Raw genomic sequence first — 10,728 nt, 5'->3', positions numbered from 1 at the left:
GTTGCTTCATCCTTAATACTTTAGAGGAGAACTGGACTGCAGATCTAAAGGTCCTTAATAGCTTTTTGTCCTCCCCGACCCTCAAAGCCAAACCAGCCATGAGAGCTGATGGGACACGATTTGTAAAAGTGACATTATCAGAAACAAAGGGGAGCAACAATACTTCATATTTGCATTCTTTAGAGAAAAGTATTTGAAAAGGCTGTCTGCTGTTTTGGATTGATGTCGTTCTCCTGAGGCTCAAAGAAGTAGGGCAGTGTCACGGTCCTTTTGGCAGCAGAAAGCTGCTGAGTGCTGGAAAGAAGCACGGCCACACCAGCTGAAATGTCTCACTGACACAGAAGCTGTTGGCCATCCTCTGTGTTGCCACTGTCTTCACCCTGCTGTTATTAAGTCTCAATAACATACATTTCTATATAGCTAAGCTTGATGAGCGATGCCTTGTTGGCTGACATTTATGTCTTTGAGCGTGAGAAGTTTAATAATTATAAAACCACATGAATTTGACAAATGTCCTTTTAACCGTCAGCTCATAGTGAAGTACACTGAGCCACCCGGAGCTATAATATCAAAATAGAAGCTGCTACCTTTGTCAAGAGTGGCTGGATCTGAGTGCATACTACTTTCAGTTATTCAAATTTTGCTGAATTTGTTAAAAGTCCTGTCTATGTGCAGAGAGTGTCTTCCAGAGGAATGGTTCTGTGGGGATTGTGATGTTCTACATCACAAACATCAGCCACTCCACAACAGAGAAAGTGTTATTGATGTTTTTTAAAGCCATTCCTCCAACCACATGTATTATTAGAGTGGACGGTCAAAATTGCACCAATATACAAGCTATTTCCTCATGAGATTCACTCAATTTTGGTTTTCATATGTGTCTACAGCCAGTTAGAAAGAATCTATTTAAGTGGTTTTCTCTTTCTTGGTAGCTCGCATTCTGCCAACAGTAAAGCTTTGAAACTGCTCCTGTGGGTTGCGTAAACTTCACAGTGTCAGCAGGAAAAATCGTGATTTTAATCAACATTAATAGTAAACAGCAACCTGCTATTTAGGTTTCTGTGATGGATTTGAACATAGTGTGATGGAGCATGTTTTCTGCCCTTGCTGTACAATCAGAACATGGTATTACTTTAACAGAAGTCACCTGTGAAGGCAGTGGTGTATTATTCATGTTGTTTCTTTTTCTTTTTGGTCCAAGGACGTTATGATGTGCACCAGGCGATACACAGATGTCAAACATGCCAGCAGCAGTGCAGCCCTGATTTAAAGGACCTGATTAGGAGTGGATATTGGCCAGCATCTGTCAACATGTCTACTCTTTACACTTTAGACCTCTTGAGCTCCTTCCTGGAACTAAAAGTATTTTCTCCATGATTCTCCAGGGAAGCTTTTGCAAAACTGTTGGAGCGTCGTACTACAGTGGCTTGCAAAAGTATTCGGCCCCCTTGAACTTTTCCACATTTTGTCACATTACAGCCACAAACATGAATCAATTTTATTGGAATTCTGCGTGAAAGACCAACACAAAGTGGTGTACACGTGAGAAGTGGAAGGAAAATCATACATGATTCCAAACATTTTTTACAAATAAATAACTGAAAAGTGGGGTGTGCGTAATTATTCAGCCCCCTGAGTCAATACTTTGTAGAACCACCTTTTGCTGCAATTACAGCTGCCAGTCTTTTAGGGTCTGTCTCTACCAGCTTTGCACATCTAGAGACTGAAATCTTTTCCCATTCTTCTTTGCAAAACAGCTCCAGCTCTGTCAGATTAGATGGACAGCGTTTGTGAACAGCAGTTTTCAGATCTTGCCACAGATCTGAGGGGGGCGAATACTTTTGCAAGCAGCTGCAAGTGTGGGGGAAGGGTGAGTGAAGTATTTCTTTGATATTGTTTTTCAATAAGCAGATGCAAATATTTATTCCTCTGTTATATTTCTGTACATACAGACTGGGCGTGCCAAAAGCGATGCACTGGAGCACAGCTTTCTTGATGAGGAAGACCAGCTGTGCTGTGATGTCAGCTTCAGCTGCCCAGCATGCACACCTGAAATGTTGGCGGTTTCAGTTGATGGTAACAGAAAGCTATATCACTTTCAGCAAAAAGAAAGGTGCTCATTGTTGATGTTCTTTGTGTTTGTGTTTTTATGCACATATTTATAAAAACCTTCCATGGTTAGACTTTATTGTTTCTCTGATGTTGCTCTGATGACCGTGACTTTTTTGATGCCGTTTTTTTTTAAGTATGTTTATTGAGATTTTTTGATATAAGAAAAAAACAGACAAAAAAGACACAACCCCCCCCCAAAAAAAACAAACAAACAAACAAAAAAACCAAGAAAACAAAACAGACAACACAACAGCAAGGGCAAAAACACACAAATAAGGCAAAATATTACGCCGCAACAACAAAAATACTACTTCAGCACTGGCAATAAACAGAAATAAAACGCTGAGGTGGTACGCTGAATTATTTGCGATCCATCAAAGAGAACTTTGTTTCAATACATGATCTAAAAATGGCTGCCACACATCAAAGAAATGACTAAGTTTGTCCGCTGATGTGTACCTAATCCTCTCCACGTGCAACTGAGCAGCCAGTTCTTTTAGCCACATTTTGAATTGAGCTACAATATTCGACTTCCAGAGAGTCAAGATCATTTTCTTAGCAATTACCATTCCGAACAAAAATGTAGTTTGTGCAGCAGAGCTGAGGTGTAAATGGGAAGAGGAAGATCCAAACAATGCAGTTATTGGGTCCGGCTCTAATGTGCAATTATAGATATCAGAAAAACATTTAAAAATGTCCAACCAATAGTTATGCAATTTGGGGCAAGTCCAAAATAAATGAGTGAGAGAGCCTTCTCCAAGTTTACAACGATCATATGTGGGACTAATAGAAGGAAAAATGATGACGTTTTTGTTGCTGAAGACAGCAAAATGTCTGCATTTGTTGACACTTTACAGAAGGCAGTGAAAAATGCAAGTTTAGGTGATTTTGTTTTTCATTTTGGTTAATTTGACATAATAGTTTTTACCATAGTAACCAAACGACTGTCTTCTGCAAGATGACTACTGTTAAATTAGAGTAAATGGAAAATCTTGTCATTTACTTTATAATTTCTTGCTATTTTATTATATTTGTTACATGTCGTAGACACGGGGAAGAGGCACATGTGGGGATTCCCAGTGGACAGCAGCACGAGAGACTTCAAGGAAGGCCTCCAAACTGGATGAAGAGGAGATGGAGGTCGCTGTGTGTCGACATAGATTGTGTCTTTTGTGTCACTTTCACTTCAGGGACGGCAAACTGTGGTGTATTTCAGGAACGGTTACATGCCTGACAACTACACTTCTGAACAGGTCCACCTTTTGATTTGCACTCAGAATGATTACATCAAGGAGTTTAGTTAAAAACACTAAAATGAAACCTGCAGACTTGCTTAAAGTGATTCGTATTCATGAGAAACTGGAGCGTCATTATCATTGAGTTTATTTCTTTCCCTGCTAAGCAACACCAAGTCTAGCCCTGATTGGCTGATATAAGTGACCACAGACCTGTCGCTGTGTCAGTTTGAATGGGTGATTAGAGACCAACACATGTTTGTTGCTGCTCCATGTTTTCTGCAACATTGTGTGTAGTTACTGCAGCTGTGTGTGCATTCTGCTGCCAGGAACAGGAAACAAGTGAAAGAAAACTGGCGAGCATCCTGGAAGGAAAACTTAATCGGACATAACAAGTTAAAACAGTTTGCAAGTTTCAAGCCAAACTGCTGAATCTACCGTCCAGGTTCTCCTTGATAGCGTGACTCTGTGTTGTTCTCCTTCATTCTTCTGTCTCTGTCTGTCAAATCTCAGCGTATTATAAACCAACTGTTGTCACCCTCTGCTGGTCAGTGTGCTGGCTGTTTTCTCGGGAATCTCAACCACAAGAAAGTTTATACGAACGAAGCTAAGAAACTTGTGACAGTTTGTGAAACGTCATTAGCAGCACTGAAATAAGATTCCAAAAGTTAGTGAAATTATAGAGGCTGTTTTATGCTGGAAAAATTCTTCTAGCACAAAGTGGCCCAATAAACTGAATTTTTTAATACAGAAATACATCTAATGATAAAAAGACAAGCAGAGAATTCATTGTCTGATTTCAATTGCAGAGCTGGGATGCTCGTCTCCTCATGGAGCGCTCTCGAGCTGTGAAGTGTCCAGATATCAGCGCTCACCTGGCTGGTACCAAGAAGGTTCAGCAAGTGCTCCCCAGACCTGGAGTCCTGGACAGATTCTTCCCAGACCAGCCTCAGGCTGTGCAGCAGATCCGAGCGACATTGGCTGACCTCTACACTCTAGACATGGTGAGAAAAAGGGCACGTTTTTTTCATTGTTTGGAAAATTTGGCATTAGATAATCCTCACCTGGGTGTTGTTGTTCAGTGTAAGCAATATCATTTGCATTTTATTCCTCTGATTTATTTCTCTGTGGTTGTGCTCGTCTACAGGGTCCAGAGAGGGACAAAACAGTATCAGTGGCCTTGTCAGCAGCAGAACGGTTTGTCTTGAAGTCTCAGCGAGAAGGAGGAGGTACAACGGGGGGATAGAAGCATCTTTAAAAATGTTGAAAACTTCTGTTTATTGCTCACCCTTTGTTAAACTAGGGAAGTTTAAGCAGTGCATGTGTGGATCTGCACACACATGCAGCATTTTCTTGCATTCCATGTATGAGCTAGCCTCAGTCAAAACAGTGATGACAAATACATGACTGCCTGCTGTTTTGCGTTACTGTGTATCCACTGTGATTCATGCATGCTGTACTGTGACTGAGATAATAGTGTATATGAGACACACTTGACAACAACATTGATCAGGATGTGAAAAAGCTACCAGATACAAGTTGTCAGCAGGTTATGGCTGACTAACCACCCTGCCTTACATCACTCTGGGCTAATACTGTAAAAAGCAATCATTACTTTGTAATATCAGATCATTTGTTTTGATAAATACATAGTCCAGTATCAGGGTTCATATGAGCTATTTTAGCAGTAATTTTACACCTCCACTAGGATAGTATTTAGCTGTTAATCATGTTAGCAAGGAAGCTCGGGTTTGCAATTCATTCTTAATTTAGCCACGCTGCATGAATTTGGATGATACGATTTTTGAAAATGACAGTTTCATTTATCGGGCGTTTATAAAATCGTATTTCTTAGGCTGGCTTTTAAGGAAGGAGAAAAGGTATGTATCAGTTGGCTGGGAAGAAAGATGGAGGTGGAAAGGATGTGCGAGCTATGGGACAAAGTTGCTGAGACTAGGTTAAAAAGAGGTGAGGATCAGTGAGCAGGAGTGTGGCTTTGTGCTGAAAAGAGCACAACAGATTGTCTGGAGAGAAGGTGAAGGAAAGTCAGCTGAAGCAAGACAGTTTGTGGAGTTTGTGTTGGACTGTATGTTATGCTGGGAGCCTGGGGATTAGTGGACTTTGATTCCAAGTTAATACTAGCTAGTGTTTCTCACTGGTTTTTGGGTGGTGGAGTAAAAGGGATTGGTTGGTGGCTGTTTCTAATGTTAGCCTTTTCTTGGTTTTCTTACAGGCAGGGTAAAGACATGGTGATGAATGAGTGTGTGGGCCGTCTGCTGAGGACCAAGAGCTCAGGACAGTCAGACGGGGGCGTCGCAGCAGGAGTCACCGTGCTCGACAATCCTCTGCTGTTCTGAGATGTCACACTCCTGCCTGCACATACAAACCACAGTGAAGTCAAAGTTCCACCTGCACCTCCACCTGTTCTTGCAAAAGCATGAAAACTGACAGAGGTGAGACAGCAGAAAAGTTCTTGTCTATTTTGTTTTTTTTACTAAGTTAAGGAATTAAGTTAAGAAGAGTGATGAAATAAATTGTTTCTTGCATTTTTGATTTAATGATTGTGTTTAGGATTATTTCAGAAACATGTTTAGAGGATCTTTGTAAGCCAGTATTTACTTTAAAAGAAGGGAAGCACTTCTTCATTCTACAGAAAAGGTGACACATTACAGATGAGTTCATAAAAAGTGTCACTGTCACTCTTTCAGGGCTCTGTCACTTTTTCTTTTTTACTGGAACAGCATGGTGAAGTAGGCCTAGGTTGCCATCTTGTGGCAGTGTTTTGTTACTACAACATATGAAATTGTGTTTCTATTGGAAATATAATTCAGCACCACCGAGCCGCTCTCTCAGTTACAAACTGAACCTGTTTTTTAGACATATAAATTACTAAGTACAGTGAAGCTTTTGGTTTTGTAAAAGTGTTTCTTATTCAAAATGCATGTTGATTTTTATAAGGGTGAAGAGCAGTTAGCAGTACATTCACGGACATCTTTAAACTATTAATTGAAGAATCTTTGGTCATGATGGCATGAACTAGAAACGTGAGCTCCAGGTGAGACTGCACAGAAGAACAAGTGTCCTTAAACTGCATCAACTGATGACGTCTTACAATTTTATTCTACTGTGTGTTTTTATCATTGAACGTTTATGTCTTCAGGTGTCTCTCAGATCAAGATTGAATGTGATGACAAGGGTGATGGATGGTGTGACGTGTGCTGCTGGCCCACAGAACCAGGTGAGTATGCTGTCCATGTGCTCTGCAACAATGAGGACATCCAACACTCTCAGTTAAGATTAGTTTTCATGATTGTTGCCTCAAGACCTGAGATCATGGTGGTGGGCTTGTGATGGACACACTTTTCATGGCTGAAACCTCTCCTGTAGAGGCTAAGCCCAGGCTTGAAGCCACTGGGGTGTTCGTTGGCGGGGTGACGCGATGTCACTGGTATGCATGAAGTTATTAAACTTGATACAGTCCAATAACTCCAGCCTTACTCATCTTGTCCTTCAGATTCTTTATTTCCAGGATTTAACAGCAGCGCAGAGGTCACAAACTGTTTGCTTCCTCCCGATCAACAACACAGCTGCCGCTAATTACGTGTGTCTACCTTAAATATCTTCACAAACTCAAAATGTGACCTCTAGCACCAAACGCTTGCTGCAGTTCTTGGTGTCAGAGGTGACACACAAGGTATCGGGTTTTCGGTGCGATTACTTTTTCATATAGGACCAAGTATGTTTGGATAGCTTTTTGCCCTTGAAAACTGCCGTTTAATATTAGACATTCTTGTTTAATATTATAAGTGTATTGATCTGAAACGTGTAAGTGTGACAAATATGGAATAAGATACGAAATCAGAAAGGAGGCAAATAGTTTTTTCACAGCGCTATCGTCTGTTAATGGTCTTCTTTTGGCTATAGTAGATCTTTTACTTGTTCCTTTTTTAATTCCTTGTTTAAAATAGTTTTCTCTAGGTTAAGGCGTACGGTCCAGGCCTTCAGAGCAGTGGTCTGGCTGTTGGAAAACCCACTGAGTTCACAGTTGATGCCTAGCAAGGAGGAAAAGCTCCTCTGAAAATTATAGCCCAGGAATATCTGGCTTTGTATATGATCACAAATATGTTAAATATATTGCATGTACCGTATTTTTCGCATTATGAGTCACACTTAAAATCCTTTAATTTTCTCAAAAATCGACAGTGCGCCTTATGGTCCTAAAAAATACGGCGTGTTAAATCTGATAGAACTAATCCCTTTTCTTCTGCACAGGATGTTGAAGGTAATTCTGTGGATGTCCAGGTTAAGGATAATGGCAACAGCACATGCACCTACACCACACGTAAGCCTGTGAAGCACACTGTGATGGTCTCCTGGGGAGACGTTAACATCCCTGAGAGTCCATTCAGGGTGAGTATGCACTCACACACGCTCTCACTTTCACTCTGGCATGCAGGGTTTTCCTTATCTTCTCACTGAAAAGTCTCTTGAGTTTTGGTGTTTGTGCCCACAGATGAATATCGGAGCAGGCTGTCCTCCAAACAAGGTGAAGGTCTCTGACCCTGGAGCGGCAAAGACGGGCCTCAAGGCCTTCGAGCCAACATACTTCACTGTTGACTGCTCAGAGTCTGGTCAAGGTAAAGCTCCATAAAACTGTGTGTTTGAGATTAAAGAGCGCAAATATATGATCATGTCAAAGAAATATTCCAAACAGCAGTAACATGTTTATAAACAGATATTACAGGGAAACTTATTTAACCCACCTGCTGTTTGAGGCTAAAAATGACTGTAGAGCATTACCTGCAAAGGTAACATGCTAACACAGCCTTTGTCCTCTGCCATCAGGACAATAATGTAGATTTCTGGCCATCCAGCTGCGGTGCTGATCCGACACCACTTGTGCCAAAAATCCGGACAAATGTCATTTGATCAAGGAGCAAATCTAAGCCAAATAGACTGATCATTTTTTTCACGTGGCGTCTCATCAGAGGAAACTTTTCCTTTTCCAAGCTCCTGTAGGACTCGGGGAGGGAAAGCTGTTGATGCTGATTCTTCAGAGAATCATCACACTGGATTTTGATGAGCTCTAATTGCAGATTCTCTTCCACTTCTTCAGCATCTACCAAGAAAGGAGTCGCGAATAGCTTGATTTCTTTTTCAATGACAGAAAAAACCTGGAAGCGCTGTCTGAATTCTGTTTCGAGACATGTAATCACAGACACATATTTCCCTTTTTTAGCAGAAAGCTTGGCCTGTGGATAAGCAGTTCTGATCTCGGACAGTGTGGGGAAGTGCACAACGTTGAAGTTGCGCAGTTGTGTCTTAAAGAGATTGAGCTTCACACAAAATGCTTTCATGAGCGCATAAAGATGTGGTACAAGCTGCTCTTTCCCTTGTAGGCTCTTGTTCAGGGTGGTTAAATGATCAGTAAGATCAACTAAAAATGCTAGATCTGCCAACCATAGAGGGTCATTCAGCTCATGAAGAGGTCGGTCCTTCTCTTTCAAAAACGGTCAATTTCTGACCTCAGGGAGTAAAAACGCTTCAGCACGGTGCCGCAACTTAGCCAGCGCGCCTCCGAGTGGTAGAGTAGATCCCCATATTCAGCATCCACATCAGAAAGGAAAGCCTGAAATTCTCTTTGGTTCAGTCCTCTTGCTCGAATTATGTTGACAGTTTTTACAATTGTGTTCATTACATCTCCAAGATTGACTGTCTTGGCACAAAGGGCTTCTTGGTGAACAGTACAGTGCATTTTAACAGCCTCACCTCCAGTCTCTTTCACCTCAGCGCACATCATAGACGCCATTCCTTTGTGTGCACCTGTCATAGCTGGAGCCCCGTCTGTTGTATCTCCACACAGCTTGTCCCATTTAAGTCCCATTTTGTCAGTTGAATCTGACACAGCTTCAGAACTATCCATACCTGTTGTTGTACCTTTTAGACTCTTAAGATCGAGCAGCTCCTCTGTAACTCCATGTCTTGCGAGGAGTTGGGCGACCTCATAGCTATTGTAGCTTTTTCCTGGACTTTTTGAGCACAAAAAAATACTGTTGCTGACCCTGCAGGACAGCTACCATTTACTTTACTTTCTGCTCTCGCTCAGCACCAGTGTAGGATGCATAGACCTGATGTTTGGTTTCATAATGACGTCGTACATTATACTCTTTTATAACTGCCACAGTTTCAGTGCAGATCAAACAGACACTTCCCCTTGAATTCTTTGAAGAAATATTCACTCTCCCACCGTGTCTGAAATTTTCTGCACTCACTTTCTACCTTTCGCTTCTTTGGTTCTGACCTGTTTAGTAACTTGGGGTAAATTTCTTCTGTGATTGTCCTTTTTGGTGGAGCAACTGCCTTGATCAACAGTAGATTCCCCTGGTGTTAAAACTAAGAAGTGCAATACACTCAAGCAAAAGTTGAAGTGCGGGCCAATTAAAAATGGACCGCGGGTCCATAGTTTGGACAGCCCTGCTATAGACATTAGCACACACTCCAACAGATTTTCATCCTCTAGAGTCACTTGGATGACACTGAAAACACTACGTCCAGATAAACTCTGTGTATATAGTGTATTATCTTACAAAAAATACAAACAAATATAAAATAAGTATTTTATTTTCTAAATGTAATGCTTCCTTTTAGGAGGAAGGTGGAGGAGCAGCTCCAGCAGAGCAACACCAGAGGTGTGTGGAGAGGACTGAACACCATCACTGGACGGAGCACTGTGAGCGGAGGGGGTCCAGAGTCTGGAGACCAGGTTCTGACTAACAGATTGAACCAGTTTTTTAACAGGTTTGATTCAGTAGCCCTTCCCTCCCCCATCCACCAGAGCTCTTCACACCTCTCTGCAACCCCCCATAGCACCGGGGACATGAAATGCACCTCACCTGTCCCCCTTTTCCTTTTCCTTCAACGACTCTACTGGGTCTAAGTTGTCTCCACCTGCTACGGCGGCTGAGATCCTTTGGGGTGAACAGGACGCTCCTAAGGACATTTTATGACACTGTGGTGGCGTCTGCTATTTTCTATGCTGTGGTCTGCTGGAGTGGTGGAATAGCAGAGAGGGACAGGGGGAAACTCAACAAACTGGTCAGGAGGGCCAGCTCTGTCCTGGACTGTCCGCTGAAGTCCATCGAGCAGGTTGGGGAGGAGAGGATGTTGTCTAAGCTAACATCCATCATGGACCACACCTCCCACCCCCTGCATGAGACTGTAGGAGCACTGAGCAGCTCGTTCAGCAGTGGACTTTTACACCCACAGTGTAGGAAGGAGCGCTACCGCAGGTCATTCTTACCAGCAGCTGTCAGACTATAATGCAGCTTAACATTCATTTGGTCATCTTACTCACCAGCTTGTTTGTTTACTCTACATTTTA

General features: G+C 42.0%; 1 long non-coding RNA gene across 1 annotated transcript; it reads left to right on the top strand.

The window, feature by feature from the left end:
• The first annotated feature begins 4,528 nt into the window (after positions 1-4,528).
• Positions 4,529-7,435, top strand: LOC146384187 (uncharacterized). The gene is made up of 4 exons (XR_014800818.1): positions 4,529-4,576; positions 5,581-5,800; positions 6,306-6,402; positions 6,508-7,435. It is a non-coding gene; the product is annotated as an uncharacterized LOC146384187 (long non-coding RNA).
• The last annotated feature ends 3,293 nt before the right edge of the window (positions 7,436-10,728 follow it).

This window comes from Perissodus microlepis, chromosome 7 (assembly GCF_051167445.1).
Source record: "Perissodus microlepis isolate ML-2025 ecotype Zambia chromosome 7, ASM5116744v1, whole genome shotgun sequence".
Lineage (NCBI taxonomy): Eukaryota > Metazoa > Chordata > Actinopteri > Cichliformes > Cichlidae > Perissodus > Perissodus microlepis.
This window is presented reverse-complemented; position numbering and strand designations above follow the sequence as displayed.